We start from the raw sequence: 18227 nt of genomic DNA on the forward strand, positions 1-18227 counted from the left end.
GGGTGTTTGGTTGGTGTGGTGCAGTGTGTTCCTCAGGATTTGTGTACACCTGTTGGTAGCAACACCAAATTGACAGGACCCGTAACCAAGGAGGAGCAGGTACCATGCAGAAGGGCAGATTGCACTGCACCCTTGTGACGACCTGATAGGCCAGGGCGTCACAAGTATGTTTCTGAACAGTCCAGTCTGTGTTTCAGGTAAGGAAATAGGATTAGTGCAAGCTCGAGAAGACAATTTTATGGCACAGTCTCACTCCCAATTTTTTTTTTTTTGCCTCATGATGTCCTAAAGAAACCTGCTAAGGTGGTGTATAAAGAGTGGAATCCTTGATGTCAGGATCGGAGCATGTTTATATAACCAGAGTAACACCAGAATAATGAGAATGATGGCCATTGAGACCACAGAGAATATTGTTTCCTGAATCAGCACTATGATACACATGGTGAGGTGCATGGTTCTCAGTTTAATATTTCCAGCCAATATTCTATTCCACTCAACACAAACAAAAGAGAAGTTGGTGGGTCGTGTTTACATAGGGGAAGGCCAGTCCTAATCCTACACTGAAGATACAATTTCCAATTGTCCTGGAATCAAGAAAGGCTGTTTTTACTCCAGTGGAACTGATGAGAGCTACATGATAAAGGTCGAGAGGAACATATAATCTCCTGCCTTTTAGCTTAAGCTGGTGTCACACACAGCGACAACGACAACGACGTCGCTGCTACGTCACCATTTTCTGTGACATTGCAGCGACGTCCCGTCGCTGTCGCTGTGTGTGACATCCAGCAACGACCTGGCCCCTGCTGTGAGGTCGCCGGTCGTTGCTGAATGTCCAGCTTCATTTTTTGGTCGTCACTCTCCCGCTGTGACACACACATCGCTGTGTGTGACAGCGAGAGAGCGCCGAAATGAAGCGAGCAGGGAGCAGGAGCCGGCGTCTGGCAGCTGCGGTAAGCTGTAACCAGCGTAAACATCGGGTAACCAAGGGAAGACCTTTCCCTGGTTACCCGATATTTACCTTCGTTACCAGCCTCCGCCCTTGCTGCCAGTGCAGGCTCCTGCTCTGTGCACATGTGGCTGCAGTACACATCGGGTAATTAACCCGATGTGTACTGTAGCAAGGAGAGCAAGGAGCCAGCGCTAAGCAGTGTGCGCGGCTCCCTGCTCTCTGCACTGTGACATGTAGCTGCAGCACACATCGGGTTAATTAACCCGATGTGTACTGTACCTAGGAGAGCAAGGAGCCAGCGCTAAGCGCGGCTCCCTGCTCTCTGCACATGTAGCACAGCGACGTTATGATCGCTGCTTCTTCTGTGTTTGACAGCTAAGCAGCGATCAGAACAGCGACTTACAAGGTCGCTGTTACGTCACAGAAAATGGTGACGTAACAGCGACGTCGTTGTCGCTGTCGCTTAGTGTGAACCCAGCTTTAGGCAATAAACGCGCTTTAGTTCAAAATTTTAGCAAATAAACATTGTGGTATATGCTGTCTAAATTTGTCACTGAACCTTGCTAACATCATCATCTCCTCCCCTTTACTACAGAGTAATTCGGAGCATCTCTGCCTCATACTAGCATAACTGAGAAACACCTCTTGTGTAAGGATGGGCGATCCCGAATTGTAAAGATCGGGGATCGTACTGATCACATAGTGACCGTGTACACAAGCCCGATCACAAGCTTTCCTGAGAAACTTGTGTTACAGATCAGGTCCAGTTCGAGTCCAGGGACTGAAAAAAAAGCACATTATTAAACAACATTATGATCATACTTACAGGTCCCGCAACTCGTCCTGCAGATTCTGCCTCCCGGCAGCTTCCGCGTCCTTCCGATCATTGCTGTGCCACCCGGTAACCGGCACTGACTACTAAAGGACATTCAATGACGTCATAGCCACGTTACCCAGTCACATGTGAATGCTGCATTACCTCATTGGCTACAGACTGGTCACATGACTATGACGTCTTGAAGGTCCTGGTAACTGAACTTTGACTGTCACTGTGCTAGTGTCGCATCGGCATGACCCGGTACAGCCGCACACTCTCCTTACAGGAGCGGTCGGCGCTCGTGGCCTGAGGCTATCGGTACGTTCGGGGAGCTGCCCATGCGAGACTGCACGAGTCACACGTAAGTGGAACTCCGGCTTTAGTGTCAGCCTGCATCTCACTCTGTATAGCTGCTGCTGTACAGAATGATGTAACAGAGTTCACATTGCTCATTGCTCTCTCTACTTCTCACACTGTACAGACTGTCTGTACAGAGTGATGAAGCAGAGATGACATTGCTATACCTGTGGACTATGGATTTTTTATAATAAAGATAGTCTAAATGTTTTTTTTGTTTTATTTCTAATAAAAAAATGTTCTCTGTGTTGTGTTTTTCTTTTACTGTTTATTAGAAATTCATGGTGGCCATGTCTAATTTGGCGTGACACCATGAATTTCGGGCTTAGCACCATCTGAGAATACAAAGTTGGTATTAATCCCTTTATTACACAGCAAGCCACCCAACACTATCAGGGCTGCTGGACAAGCCGGGTAAAGCACCTAGAAATGGCGCTAAGAAACAATATGCCATTTCCAGGGGTGGATGCGGGCTGCAGAGAATCGCAGCCCCCAGATGCCTGGCTTTACCTAACTGGCGATCAAAATACGGCAGGAGCCCACGCACTTTTTTTATTATTTTTTTTTAAATAAAAAAAAAAAATTAATGGGCTTCCCTGTATTTTGATTTCCAGTCAAAGTAAAGCCAGGCAGATGGGGCTGAGGGTGACAGCCCGCAGCCGTCCGCTTTATCTGCGCTGAGAATCAAAAATACTGCAGAATACTACGTCATTTTTATAAATTATTTATTTTTAGACAACTATATTGTGTGTGGTGTGTGTGATATATATACAGCTCTGGTCAAAATTAAGAGACCACTGCAACATTTTCAGTTTTTCTGATTTTTCTTTTTATAGGTATATTTTTGAGTAAAATGTAAATTGCTCTTTTATTCTATAAACTAGTATTTTCAGCAAAATGTATTGCTTGGAAATTCGGAGACATGTTGTCAGTAGTTTATAGAATAAAAGAAAAATTTACATTTTACTCAAAAATATAAAGAGAAAAATCATAAAAACTGAAAAATTTGCAGTGGTCTCTTGATTTTTGCCAGAGCTGTGTATATATTTATATATAATATATTATACAGTGCCTACAAGTAGTATTCAACCCCCTGCAGATTTAGCAGGTTTGATAAGATGCAAATAAGTTAGAGCCTGCAAACTTCAAACAAGAGCAGGATTTATTAACAGATGCATAAATCTTACAAACCAACAAGTTATGTTGCTCAGTTAAATTTTAATAAATTTTCAACATAAAAGTGTGGGTCAATTATTATTCAACCCCTAGGTTTAATATTTTGTGGAATAACCCTTGTTTGCAATTACAGCTAATAATCGTCTTTTATAAGACCTGATCAGGCTGGCACAGGTCTCTGGAGTTATCTTGGCCCACTCCTCCATGCAGATCTTCTCCAAGTTATCTAGGTTCTTTGGGTGTCTCATGTGGACTTTAATCTTGAGCTCCTTCCACAAGTTTTCAATTGGGTTAAGGTCAGGAGACTGACTAGGCCACTGCAACACCTTGATTTTTTCCCTCTTGAACCAGGCCTTGGTTTTCTTGGCTGTGTGCTTTGGGTCGTTGTCTTGTTGGAAGATGAAATGACGACCCATCTTAAGATCCTTGATGGAGGAGCGGAGGTTCTTGGCCAAAATCTCCAGGTAGGCCGTGCTATCCATCTTCCCATGGATGCGGACCAGATGGCCAGGCCCCTTGGCTGAGAAACAGCCCCACAGCATGATGCTGCCACCACCATGCTTGACTGTAGGGATGGTATTCTTGGGGTCGTATGCAGTGCCATCCAGTCTCCAAACGTCACGTGTGTGGTTGGCACCAAAGATCTTGATCTTGGTCTCATCAGACCAGAGAACCTTGAACCAGTCTGTCTCAGAGTCCTCCAAGTGATCATGAGCAAACTGTAGACGAGCCTTGACATGACGCTTTGAAAGTAAAGGTACCTTACGGGCTCGTCTGGAACGGAGACCATTGCGGTGGAGTACGTTACTTATGGTATTGACTGAAACCAATGTCCCCACTGCCATGAGATCTTCCCGGAGCTCCTTCCTTGTTGTCCTTGGGTTAGCCTTGACTCTTCGGACAAGCCTGGCCTCGGCACGGGTGGAAACTTTCAAAGGCTGTCCAGGCCGTGGAAGGCTAACAGTAGTTCCATAAGCCTTCCACTTCCTGATGATGCTCCCAACAGTGGAGACAGGTAGGCCCAACTCCTTGGAAAGGGTTTTGTACCCCTTGCCAGCCTTGTGACCCTCCACGATCTTGTCTCTGATGGCCTTGGAATGCTCCTTTATCTTTCCCATGTTGACCAAGTATGAGTGCTGTTCACAAGTTTGGGGAGGGTCTTAATTAGTCAGAAAAGGCTGGAAAAAGAGATAATTAATCCAAACATGTGAAGCTCATTGTTCTTTGTGCCTGAAATACTTCTTAATACTTTAGGGGAACCAAACAGAATTCTTGTGGTTTGAGGGGTTGAATAATAAATGACCCTCTGAATAAACTTTTCACAATTTAAAAAAAAAAAATAAAAAAAGAAATAACATTCTTTTTTGCTGCAGTGCATTTCACACTTCCAGGCTGATCTACAGTCCAAATGTCACAATGCCAAGTTATTCCGAATGTGTAAACCTGCTAAATCTGCAGGAGGTTGAATACTACTTGTAGGCACTCTGTATATATATATATATATATATATATATATATGTATATATATATATATATATATATATATATATATATATATATATATATATATATATATATATATATACACGCACAATGTATAGCTGTATAAAATTAAATAGATAATTTAAAAAAATTACGTAGCACTCCACGGTATTTTTGATTCTAGGCGCACATAAAGCAGATGGTTAGGGGCTGCCACCCATATCTGCCTGGCTTTACCTTGGCTGACAATCAACATACAGGGGAGCCCAGTATTTTTTTTTTTAGTTATTTAAAAAAAAAATAAAAAAAATGCATGGGCTCCCGCTGCATTTTCTATTGCTATCTAAGGGTAATCCAAGCATCTACTGGCTGCTAACCCGCACTCCTTGGTGTTCCAGGGAAGCCCTTTTTTTTTTTTTTTGCCAAAAAGCTAAAAAAAATGACGTGGGCTTCGCCATATTTTTGCATGCTAACCAGGTACAGCAGGCAGGTACGGGCTGCCCCCAACCCCCAGCTGCCTATTTGTACCCAGCTGGGAACCAAAAATATAGGGAAGCCCTTTTTTTTTTAAATTATTTCATGAATTTCATGAAACAAAAAAAAAAACATGTGGGCTTTGCCCAATTTTTGTGTCCAGCCAGGTACAACTAGGCAGCTGGGGATTGGAATCCGCAGCACAGGGTGGCCCAGGCTTTCTGGTCCCCCCGCTGCAAATTGCAGTCCACAGCCACCCCAAAAAATGGCGCTTTCATAGAAGCACCATCTTCTGGCGCTGTATCCAACTCTGTCAGTGGCCCTGGTGCCTGGTGGCACGCTGGATAATAAGGGGTTAATACCAGCTTTGTTTTACCAGCTGGTATAAAGCCCGATATTCTTAATGTCAGGCCAAGTTTGACCCGGCCATTAAGAATCTCTAATAAAGAGTTAAAATAAAGACACCACACAGAGAAAAAATACTTTATTAGAAATAAAAGCACAGACACACTTAGGGACTCCATCTTTATTACTCCCTCTCACCTCTCCACGATCCTGGTCTTCCTAGTCTTCTTTCTTCAACCGATGCAGCTCTGCTATATCAGAATGCACGGGGTGAGGAAGAACACTTCTGCTCCCCGTGCAGTCTAACCACTCAATGAGTGAGCAAAGGCTGCGGGTTTGTAAGCAGTGACGTCACCTCTGCCACTGATGCCATAGTAACCTAACGAGCATGTTACTATAGCAATGGTGATCTCCGATCACCTGATTCCCAGCGCTGTTATTCACTGGCTGTGGCATTACAGTGTGTGGCAGCCAATCCCTGCATGTGGGCTGACTCTGTAAGGAGCACCAATATAAAGGGAGGGGGGTGCCAAGCATGTTCCAAAGCATCTCGCCGGTACACGGCGCTCGCCGATTATACAGAGTACTGAGATGCTCGGGCGAGCACCAAGTACCGGCGAGCATTCTGACACTGCAGAACCTTGCATGACGTCATAGTTGTGTGACCAGTCTGTAGCCAATGAGCTAATACAACTTTCACAAGTGACTGGTCAAATGCTATGACGTCACGGAAGGTCCTTTGGTTACCGGGCAGCACAGTGATGATCGTACTCAGAAGCGGCGGGAGACAGAGTCTGCAGGACGCATCGCAGGGCCTGTAAGTATAATGTTTATTAACTATATTCTTTATTTTACAGCCCCATCACATAATTGTAAAGTCCAAGATTGGTGATTGGACGCAAGATCGTGTTATCTCGATCCCAATCTTTACAAAATGATCGGGCGAGTCTCCCCAATCCCGACCATCAGGAGGATCACCCATCACTACTCTTGTGCACACTTGATCCATGTCTCCTTGAGGAAGCCTCCATTCTATTCCTGGGAAACATTATGCCTGGTACAATTCTCCTGATGAACCCTGTAAAGCTTCAGACTATCGAAGACAGGCCATAACCAAAAGAATTCAAAGCTTCTTCATTTCTTGGATTTGCCAATTATTAAGAAATGATTGGCAGTATGATGGTTGAGTTTTTTAAGGATGTAGAGTAGAAAAGAGAACATGGGTTAGACTATTCTTTTCTATCTTGGATCTAGCTTGATTTTGCTAGATGATACTAGATAACCAGGAAATCAGCAACAGAAGCAGTGATTTCTTGACCTGATTTTCACGTTCTTCAGTGATTAACCTGGAACACTGCATCTTGTCCTGTTCTTCTGGAGGAGTCACAAGATTTGGGATTTTGGGGCAAACTTGCAACTGAAGCATCAAATTTCTTTTTCACCAGCATGCAATTTTGGAAAAAAATATCCACTTTGTTTACATGATGAAGTTAGTACAACCAATGGACAGGACCTTCCTTAAATGCAAAATCGTCCTCAACTCTATCCAAGAGATTTTGAAAGAAGTTGCCATTATGACTTCGTTATTCTTATTTCTGAGGTCAGGGTCTGCAACTGGGTGGACTAGACATGTAGTTTTGTTGAAGGCAAAGTCAGGTTGCGGCTGCAGAGGACATCCTCGCCTGCTCATGAAAGACCTTACAGAATGTTCCTATGAAGATGGTGCAATTCAGGAGGTCAGATTTCCATAACGCATGTGGTTTTGAGGCAATTTTTTTGCCAGGAAATGACGATTTTTTTGCAGGAATTTGGTGTATAAATTTGAGCACCGAATCTGCATCTCTTAGCAAAAAAATGCACAAAAACAGTTTTTCCGGGGCGAGGCGATGTGACTGAACTGAACGGACGAGTGTGAAATGTGCGCCCATCATCCTGAACATATCCTAACTTTTTTTCCCTGCCTGCCTGCTCTCCCTAGCCTGCACACCGGCTCCTGAGGTGGGGGGCAACGCTCTGAGGTCAGCGCTCTTACCGGTGCTGTCCCACGGATCCGGGCAGCAACAAGGGCGCTGCTTGCAGCTGAGCACGGGGTCCGGCGGCCATCTTCCCTGCATCTGAAGGCGGACTACACGCATGCTGTGTGCAGTGCCGTGAAGCCAGTGACAGGTCCAACTGTGGGGGAGAGGCAGTGGGACCAGTGGAGACGGCGGTATACACCTGTGGAGGCAGATGGAGGGGAGACCTGGAGGGAGGGGAGCGGTGGGAACAGCCACACTTACAGGCCGCATTGCTGGCGGTTAGCAGGCGACACATTAAGGGGGCCTGCAGCAATGACACAGAGAGATTAACCCCTGAGTGACTGGAGAGTCAGGGGTGTGTGCCCTGGAAAACGGGCCCCACAGACCTCTCTGTGGCACTGAGTTACCATATAGTGGACATATATTAACTCTCTCCACGCTGTGCAGGCCTGCACCACTCCTGCAAGTTGTTCCTGGATGCTGTGCTGATCTGGGACCCCCACCTCTGCCACCATTATCCCCATATGTGCAGTTTCTCCCTGGCTACCTGAGCTGGATGGGAGAGTGGAGTCATTCCTATTACCAGATATACATTACTGAGGCATGACTGAGTATATTGAAGCACAGCAGGAGTAGGGGGCACAACCTACCAGTGCACAGTCAGCCAACATGAGTCCTCCTAAGCAGGCTGGGGCCATTGATAAGCTTAAGGAGTTTGCTAGGCAAAGCCAGGCAGACACCCCTAAGGCTAAGAGGAATGCTTCTTCCAAGGGCCAGATGCAGGCAGAGGATGGAGACGGAGAGCAAGAGGATCTAACTCTGCAACATGTATACGAGAAGCTCATGCAGGCGATATCTACATGTACAAGCTCTCTTACAGGGAAGATTGAGGAGGTGCACTCAGAAGTGGGCTATTTACGCCAGGATTTGTAAACTCTGAGGGCCCGTACTGCAGAGGTCGAGACAAGAGTGTCTGAATTAGAGGATAAAGTGACACCACTGACAGCACAGCTGACCAAGTTAGCCGGTTCCAAGAATTCGTGGCGCCAAAAGGCGGATGACCTGGAAAACCGCAGCCGCTGGAACAACATAACAATTATAGGATTGCCGGAACATTGTGAAGGCCAGCACCCTGAGCAGTTCTTGGAGGAATGATTAAATCTACTCTCGGGATGAGTTCTCTCCAACCTTTGCGGTGGAGAGAGCGCATAGAGTCCCAACGAGGTCTTCTCCGCCAGGTGCGCCACCATGACCTTTCTTGGCGCGTTTATTAAATTGCAAAGACAGGGATACAACTCTTCGTCTGGCCCGGCAGAAGGGACCTATCAAACACAACAATGCTACCCTCTCGATATTCCTTGACTTTTCTGTGGATTTCCATAAACAGAGGGCTCACTTCATGGAAGCAAAGAAGAAATTAACGGTGCGGAACATTGTATACTCTTTGTTGTATCCCGCTCGGCTCTGCATAGTCTATGAAGGATCATCTGTGTTTTTTGCCACACCTGCGGAGGTGGAAGACTGGTTCCAACTTCATCCGGGGCCTAAGGGACAGAGGCGCTGAACTTAAGATTCTACTGGACAGCTTCTCCTATGCCCTTATGGTCTCACTTCCCCTCCTGTCCCTTGTTCCTATCGGAGGCAGTTGAAATCCTGAATATGCCTCAAGTGATGAAGAAGTTGAAGGGATTACTACTATTAGAATGGGGGCCCTATTTCGGATAGTCCTACACCACCTATACTAGGACACTATGTTCAGTGACGGTATCCCCATTGACACTTGGAGTGTGTTGCGGGACCCTGGGAAGTGGTCTTGGAGTTTACTTGTTTTTCTTCTTTAAAGCTACGTATGCACTAACCTTATTTTTTTGCAGGGACATGTTTTTTACCGCTGAAATGTTGATTATGCCTACTTGTATAACACAAAGCAGCTGGGGAGAAAATATAGGAGAGACTATTGGTTGGAAAGGGAGTGGTGCCCTCTGGGTGCTGGATCTATTTCCCTTTGCGTGGAATCCTGGTCTTATCTATAGGGGTTATGCGATATGATTCAGAATTAGTGTTTATGACCTGGAATGCCCAGGTGGTGGTGTTGGTCGAAACTCATCTAGGGTGGTCCAAAAGCCATGGGTTCAGTGGTCTGTACATGCTTTCCACACCAGCTATTCTAGAGGTGTATCCATGATAGTACATAAGTCAACTCGGTGGGAGGCAAAAGTATTTAGAAGGGATCCGGAGGGGCGATTTGTGTTTATACACCGTGTGCAGAATTATTAGGCAAGTAGTATTTTAGAGGATTTTTATTTTATTATTGATCAACAACTACGGTATGTTCTCAATCAACCCAAAAAACTCATAAATATCAAAGCTTACTATTTTTGGAAGTTAGAGTGTTTTTTTTTAGATTTGGCTATCTTAGGAGGATATCTGTTTGTGCAGGTTACTATTATGCCGGCGTCACACGGGATGATCTATCGTGCTATCGCACGAGCGATCGCACCCGCCTCCGTCGTTTGTGCGTCACGGGCAATTTCTTGCCCGTGTCGCACAAAGTCGGTAACCGCCGTCACACGTACTTACCTCCCCGACGACATCGCTGTGGGCGGCGAACATCCTCTTCCTGAAGGGGGAGGGACGTTCGGGGTCACAGCGATGTCACACAGCGGCCAGCCAATAGAAGCAGAGGGGCGGAGATGAGCGGACGTAAACATCCCACCCATCTTCTTCCTTCCGCATTGCCGGTGGGACGCAGGTAAGCTGTGTTCGTCGTTCCCGGGGTGTCACACGGAGTGATGTGTGCTGCCACGGGAACGATGAACCACAGAACGCAGAAGGAGGACCGACATTTTGAAAATGAACGACGTGTCAATGAGCAACGATAAGGTGAGTATTTTTGCTCGTTGACAGTCGTTCGGAGGTGTCACACGGTACGATATGTCAAACGATGCCGGATGTGTGTCACTAACGATGTGACTGCGACGACACATCGCCTGATATATCGTACCGTGTGACGCCGGCATTACTGTGCAGAATTATTAGGCAACTTTATAAAAACCAAATATATTCCCATCTCACTTGTTTATATTGACCAGGTAAACCAATATAACTGCACAAAATTTAGAAATAAACATTTCTGACATGCAAAAACAAAACCCCAAAAAATTAGTGAACAATATAGCCACCTTTCTTTCTGATGACACTCAACAGTCTACCATCCATAGATTCTGTCAGTTGCTTCATCTGTTTATGATCAACATTGCATGCAGCAGGCACCACAGCCTCCAAGACACTGCTCCGAGAGGTGTACTGTTTTTCCTCCTTGTAAATCTCACATTTTATAAGGGACCACATGATCTCTATGGGGTTCAGATCAGGTGAATAAGGGGGCCATGTCATTATTTTTTCATCTTTTAGACCTTTACTGGCCAGCCACGCTGTGGAGTAGTTGGATGCACGTGATAGAGCATTGTCCTGCATGAAATTCATGTTTTTCTTGAACGATACCGACTTCTTCCTTTACCACTGCTTGAAGAAGTTGTCTTCCAGAAACTGGCAGTAGGTCTGGGAGTTGAGCTTCATTCCATCCTCAACCTAAAAAGGTCCCACAAGTTCATCTTTGATGAAACCAGCCCATACCAGTACCCCACCTCCACCTTGCTGGCATCTGAGTCGGAGAGTGGAGCTCTCTGCCATTTACTGATCCAGCCTCTGGCCCATCCATCTGGCCCATGAAGAGTCACTCTTATTTCATCAGTCCATAAAACCTTTGAAAAATCAGTCTTAAGATATTTCTTGGCCCACTCTTGACGTTTTATCTTATGTTTCTTGTTCAAAGGTGGTCATTTTTCAGCCTTCCTTACCTTGGCCATGTCCCTGAGTATGGCACACCTTGTGCTTTTTGATACTCCAGTAACATTGCCGCTCTGAAATATAGCGAAACTGGTGGCATGGGCAGTTATTTTGCGCCTTTTTTTCCCAACACGCTTCTTGCAACCCTGTTAGCTGTTTGCCATGAAACGCTTGATTGTTCGGTGATCACACTTCAAAAGTTTGGCAATTTCAAGACTGCTGCATCCCTCTGCAAGACATCTCACAATTTTGGACTTTTCAAAGCCCGTCAAATCTCTCTTTTGACCCATTTTGCCAAAGGAAAGGAAGTTGCCTAATAATTAAGCACACCTTATATAGGGTATTGATGTCATTACACCACACCCCTCCTCATTACAGACATGCACATCACCTGATTTACTTAATTGGTAGTTGGCTCTCAAGCCTATACAGCTTGGAGTAGGACAACATGTACAAAAAGTATCGTGATCAAAATACTTTTTTGCCTAATAATTCTGCACACAGTGTATATGTGTCTATTGATTCCAAGGATTATGTTGTATTGGGCATCTACAACCCCCCACCAGCCCGCACCTCTATTCTCAAGCAAGCACTGAGCTGTGTCCTTATTCTATGTATGGGAGATTTTAATCTTGTAATGGACGAGGAATTAGACAGGTTTAGGTTGGATGGTGGAGGGCAAAACGCTTGACATCAACCATAACTAAATTGCGACAATGCATCGAGGGGGGCGGATGGGTTGACCTTTGGAGATTACGACATCCTACTACAAGAGAATACACTTGTCACTCCTCTACGAGGCGCACGTTATCACGTTTAGATTACATGTTCGGATCGAGCAATGTGGCCACTTGGATAGACAGCGTAGTGCACGGGGTGCGGGGTATATCAGATCACTGTCCAGTGACCCTTGCTGTCAAATTTGGCTGAAACGATAACAGACCCCCTTCGCGGCTGAATCCCTTCTGGCTCAAGTTAATTGATCAGAGTGACAGGACCCTGGCACAGCTGAAGGACTTTTTGGCAATTCATCCCAAGCCCCGAGACAATAATTTGGTGTGGGACACTCTTAAAGCATATCTACGGGGGTGCTTGACCTCGACCATAACGTATAATAAACGGCAAACTAGGGTAGAGGACGATGTGGTGGAAAAGAGACTTGGCGACTTGTAGGCAAGATATATATCTAACCCAACCGATGAGAATAGGGTGACATGGTTATACTCATACAAGTCGTATGTATAATATTCTGAGACCAAATCTAAACGTAAACTATTTTTCACCCGACAGTTGTACTTCAAATTAGGGAATCAGTAGAGCAAATTACTGGCATATATGGTTAGGCAGCACAGTGCGTCAAATGCGGTACTGGGTATACGGAAGGCTGACAGGTCAATTGTTACATCCCCGGACGACATATTACAACGCTTCTATACGTTCTATAAAATCTTATATAGCTCTAGAAGTGCCCATGGGGTCCAAGATTGTTTGACATATCTGTCAGATTTAGAATTTCCTACTTTGAGCGAATCACACAGGAAATCTCTGGAGGCGGACATACAATAGAAAAGGTAGCAACAGCTATCTCAGATATGGCAAGGGGGAAAGCTCCTGGCCCAGACGGCTTCCTTGTGGAGATCTACAACAAGTACTGTGACACCCTAGCCCCGATCCTTCTGGATGTGTTCTTGCACTTTTCCATTGAGGACTTCCTACCCGCCTCGCTATACGAAGCGCATATTATTGTGCTGAGGAAGGAGGGAAAGGATCCACTGGATTGTGGCTCATACCGACCCATATCACTAGTTAATGTCGACTATTATTATTATTATTATTAATTATTATTATAGCGCCATCAATTCCATGGCGCTTTACATGTGAAAGGGGTGTACATAATAGGGACAAGTACAATAATCATAAACAATACAAGACACAAACAGGTACAGGAGGAGAGAGGTCCTTGCCCGCGAGGGCTCACAGTCTACAAGGGATAGGTGAGGATACAGTAGGTGAGGGTAGAGCTGATAGTGCGGCGCTGTATAAGACTGAGGGTTATGGCAGGTTGTAGGCTTGTCGGAAGAGGTGGGTTTTCAGGTTCCTTTTGAAGTTGCCAAGGTAGGCGAGAGTCTGATGTGGTGTGTCAGAGCATTCCCGAGTATGGGGGAGGCACGGGAGAAATCTTGGATGCGATGGTGGGAAGAGGAGATGAGAGGAGAGTAGAGAAGGAGATCTTGTGGAGATCGAAGGTTACGTACAGGTGTGGCTTGAAAGTGAGATCAGAGTCTAGGGTTACTCCCAGGCAGCGAGCGCGTGGCACTCGGGAAAGTGAGCAGCCATTGACATTGATGGAAATGTCAGGTGGGGGGGTTGAGTGAGGAGGAAAGACAATGAATTCTGTTTTGTCCATGTTCAGTTTTAGGAATCGAGCAGAGAAAAAGGATGAAATAGCAGACAGACATTGTGGGATTCTGGTTAGTAGGGAGGTGATGTCAGGTCCAGAGAGGTAGATCTGCGTATCATCAGCATAAAGATGATACTGAAAACCATGGGACTCTATGAGCTGTCCCAGGCCAAAGGTGTAAATGGAGAACAGCAGGGGTACAAGAACTGAACCTTGGGGGACCCCGACAGATAGGGGGCGAGATGAGGAAGTGGTGTGAGAGTAGGAGACGTTGAAAGTTCGACTGGATAAGTATGAGGAGATCCAAGATAGCGCCAAGTCTGTGATGCCCAGAGATGAGAGAATCTGTAGTAGGAGGGAGTGGTCTACTGTGTCGAAGGCAGAGGACAGGTCCAGGAGGAGGAGGAGGATAGAGTAGTGTCACTTGGCTTTGGCGGTTAGTAGGTCGTTGGTAACTTTGGTCAGGGCAGTTTCAGTGGAATGATGGGGTCGGAAGCCAGATTGTAACCGGTCAAAGAGAGAGCAGGAAGAGAGGTATGAGGACAGTTCAAGATGGACATGTTGTTCCAGTAGTTTTGAGGCATAGGGGAGAAGTGATATGGGGCGATAGTTTGACACAGAGGAAGGGTCAAGGGAGGGCTTTTTGAGAATGGGTGTGATTGAGGCATGTTTAAAGCATGAAGGAAATACACCAGTTGTTAGTGATAGGTTGAAGAGATGGGTTAGGGTCGGGAGGAGGACTGTGGTGAGATTGGGGATGAGGAAGGATGGGAGTGGATCAAACAGGCAGGTTGTGAGATGTGATCTTGAGAGTAGAGTGGAAAGATGTTCTTCTGTAATGGTGGAGAAACTGGATTTGGAGGAAGAAGGCTGAGTAGTTATGAGAAGTGGCTGTGGTGATTGTGGGCCAAAGCTTGCTCTGATGTTGTCAATCTTCTGCTTGAAGAAAGAGGCAAAGTCTTCAGCTGAGAGGAGAGGAGAGGGAGGTGGTGCTGGTGGATGGAGGAGAGAGTTGAAAGTGTTGAATAGCTGTTTAAGGTTGTGGGATAGAGAGGATATGAGGGACGAGAAGTAGGTTTGTTTTGCAGCAGTGAGTGCAGACTTGAAAGTAGTGAGAGCTTGTTTGTATGTAACGAAGTGCTCAGTGGAATGAGACCTCTTCCATCTGCGCTCAGCAATTCTGGAAGCCCGTCTCAATTCTTTAGTCTGACTCGTGTGCCAGGGTTGCCTGTTGATTGTACGGGTTTTGGTGTGTGTGAGGGGGGCAGCTGATTTGAGAGCTGCAGAGATGGTGGTGTTGTATAAAGTGGCAGCAGCATCTGCATTGTTTGAAGAAGCAATGTCTGCAAGAGGGAAAAGAGACTGAGAAAGTGCGTGTACTTGAAGAAGAGAGGGATAAGAATGAGAGTAGGTTGTGGTCAGACAGGGGGAGAGGCGTGTTAGAGAGGTTAGATAGGGAACAGAGGCGAGTGAAGATGAGGTCCAGTGTGTGGCCATCTTTGTGAGTAGCTGCAGAGGACCATTGGGTGAGACCGAAGGAGGAAGTGAGTGTTAGAAGTTTGGAGACAGATGAGTGGGAAGTGTCAATGGGGATGTTAAAGTCACCCATGATGATGGTGGTGATGTCGGTGGAAAGGAAATGTAGTAGCCAGGTGGTGAAATGGTCAAAAAAGGCAGTGGCTGGCCCTGGGGGGCGATAAATGACAGCCAGTTGGAGGTTGGAAGGGGAGTAGATGCATACGGAGTGCACCTCAAAAGAGGGGAGAGTAACCGAGGGTGGAAGTGGAATTAGTGTAAAGGAGCATTGGTCGGATAGGAGCAAACCAACTCCTCCACCATGCTTGTTACTGGGGCGGGGGGTGTGAGAGAGTTCGAGACCACCATAAGAAAGTGCAGCAGGAGAGGCTGTGTCAGAGGGGGTGAGCCAGGTTTCTGTGATGGCGAGGAAGGAAAGTTTCTTAGTCATGAAAAGATCATGGATGTAGGAACGTTTAATGCACACAGAGTGAGCGTTCCATAGAGCTCCTGTTAGTGCGACTGGGGGAGCTGGAGCTGGGTGGATGGGTATAAGATTAGAAGGGTTGCGGAAATTAGCGTTGTGTGGATGGCAGTTAGATGTGACAATGGGGATGTGGTGAAGAGGGCCAGGATTTGGAGAGATATCCCCAGCAGTGAGGAGAAGCAGAGAGAGTGTTAGTAGCTGGGAGCAGGAGAGGCCGTGAGGTGGCCGTGTGTGTCTGGAGACACTGGGTGCAAAGTGCAGGAACAGATCTGAGGAGAGGGTGAGATGATGGGTGGGAGGTTGGAGGGAGAGATGAATAGCTCATTACTGGGTGTAGAGATCAGAGGGGAAAATAGAAAGTGAAGTATTATAGAGGTGAAAGTAAAAACACACACAAACATTGTTTACTGTGACTATGTATCCAGTTACCTTCCGGCCTAATTCATTTTCTGCACACTTATAGAGTCACACTTAAGGATCCACATGCCGACAGTGTGCTACAGATATATAGTGTTAACAAGGCACTCAGGTATAAGATTTTTACTAAAATACTGGCATCCCAGCTAAATTCTGTCATATTGAGTATAATACACCTGGATCGAACCGGATTTATGCCCGGGAAAAGCACCTCCATAAATATTAGGCGGGTTTAGTCTGTGGTGCAATATAGTAAGCTGGTTTCCGAAAACGAGTGGGCCTTGGCTTCGCTGGACGTGGCCAAGGCATTCAACTCGGTGGAATGGCCTTTCCTGTTGGCTTGCCTCCACAGATTTGCTTTTGGCCCTAAATTTAGTAATTGGATCCACATGCTGTATAGATCTCCATCAGTCAGGATAATAGTAAATAATGTTTTATGGGCCCTCTTCTCTCTTGGGCGGGGCACGTAACAGAGCTGCCCTCTGTCTCTGGCTCTGTTTGTGCTTGTAATTGAGGCCCTAGCAATTAGAATTCAATCTCACCCGTCTATTGCTGGAATTTCCATAGCGGACCGTACAGACACAGTAGGTTTATATGCAGACGATATGGTTGTTTTCATGGACAGGGTACGGGAAACCCTACCTGTGGTCATAGACACCATAGATAAATTTGGGGAATTTTCTGGCTCATTAACTGGGACAAGTCGGCCCTGATGCCAATAATGCATAGCTCTGGGGGCTCGCTGGATCGCTTATCACCCCTGCCGGTTGTATCCAGCTTGAAATACTTAGGTATACACATTCAGAGGGATCACACGCTAGACTTTCAAGTGAGTCTATTGCCACTTTTGGAATATGCTAAGCTTAAATATAACGTGGGGTAAATTGCCGCTTTCAGTGGTCGGTAGAATAAATTTAATTAAAATATTGCTTCCTAGGCTCAGTTATATTTTACAAGTGCAGTGCCGATACCTAGGTCCTACTCATCACTTAATTCGCTTACTTCTTCCTTCATATGGGGGAAGTAAGCGAACATTAACAGTCTACATATTCTTCCTTTATATGGGTGAAGTCCAGGCCCAAACTCCGGTTGTCTATACTGCAAAGATCTAGGAGATTGGGGGGATGGCCCTACCAGAGTTCTTCTTGTATTACCTGGCAGGACAACTTAGGGCACTGAACTCCTGGATGCCAGGCTGTCGGTTGCCTAACTCAGAGGATCATCTGGCACATGCAGTTGGGACCAACTGTCTGTTGGGCTTCTTGGTCGGTGTGGCGGCAGGTTAAGAAAGTAGTGCACTTTGAGGGGGTGGTAGCGGAGCTCCCGCTGTGGGGAAAGTTATATCCCTTCTCTCATGTATCATCCCTCAGCACGGTTTTGGCCTTTTCATAATGTTGTTACACTGGGAGCTGTCTTTAGTATGGGAACTAGCATTTTTAAATTCTTTGAGCAGGTTCAAACTGAGTATGATATCCCGAGGTCCCAATTTTTTAGATATCTTCAGATTCGTACAGTGGTCCAATCTCATATGCAGACGACTAGGCCAAGAGTACCAATATCTTAATTTCCTATGATAGGCACTCTGAAATCACAGGGGCCCCGGGGTTTGATATCAACTATATATACTTATTTGTTATCGGTGGGGATAGAGTTGGCTTCCCTCCCAGCTCAGGGTAGATGGAGGTCTCTGCTTCCTTCTTTACAGGGAGAGGAGTGGGAAGAGGTATTGGAATTCCCAACTACATTGTCCCCATCCGGAAATAACAGATTGATTCAATGCTATATCATTCATCAAGCATACCTCATCCCCACTCATCTATTCAGTATGGGCCGCTCTCGCACGTTGGAGTGCCCACGATGCCATCTTTCAACGGCCAACCTTGTACACATGGTATGGAGCTGTCCAATTATATCTGGGTTCTGGCAGGAGGTGATCTCCT

This window comes from Anomaloglossus baeobatrachus, chromosome 5 (genome assembly GCF_048569485.1).
Source record: "Anomaloglossus baeobatrachus isolate aAnoBae1 chromosome 5, aAnoBae1.hap1, whole genome shotgun sequence".
In the NCBI taxonomy this organism is placed as follows: domain Eukaryota; kingdom Metazoa; phylum Chordata; class Amphibia; order Anura; family Aromobatidae; genus Anomaloglossus; species Anomaloglossus baeobatrachus.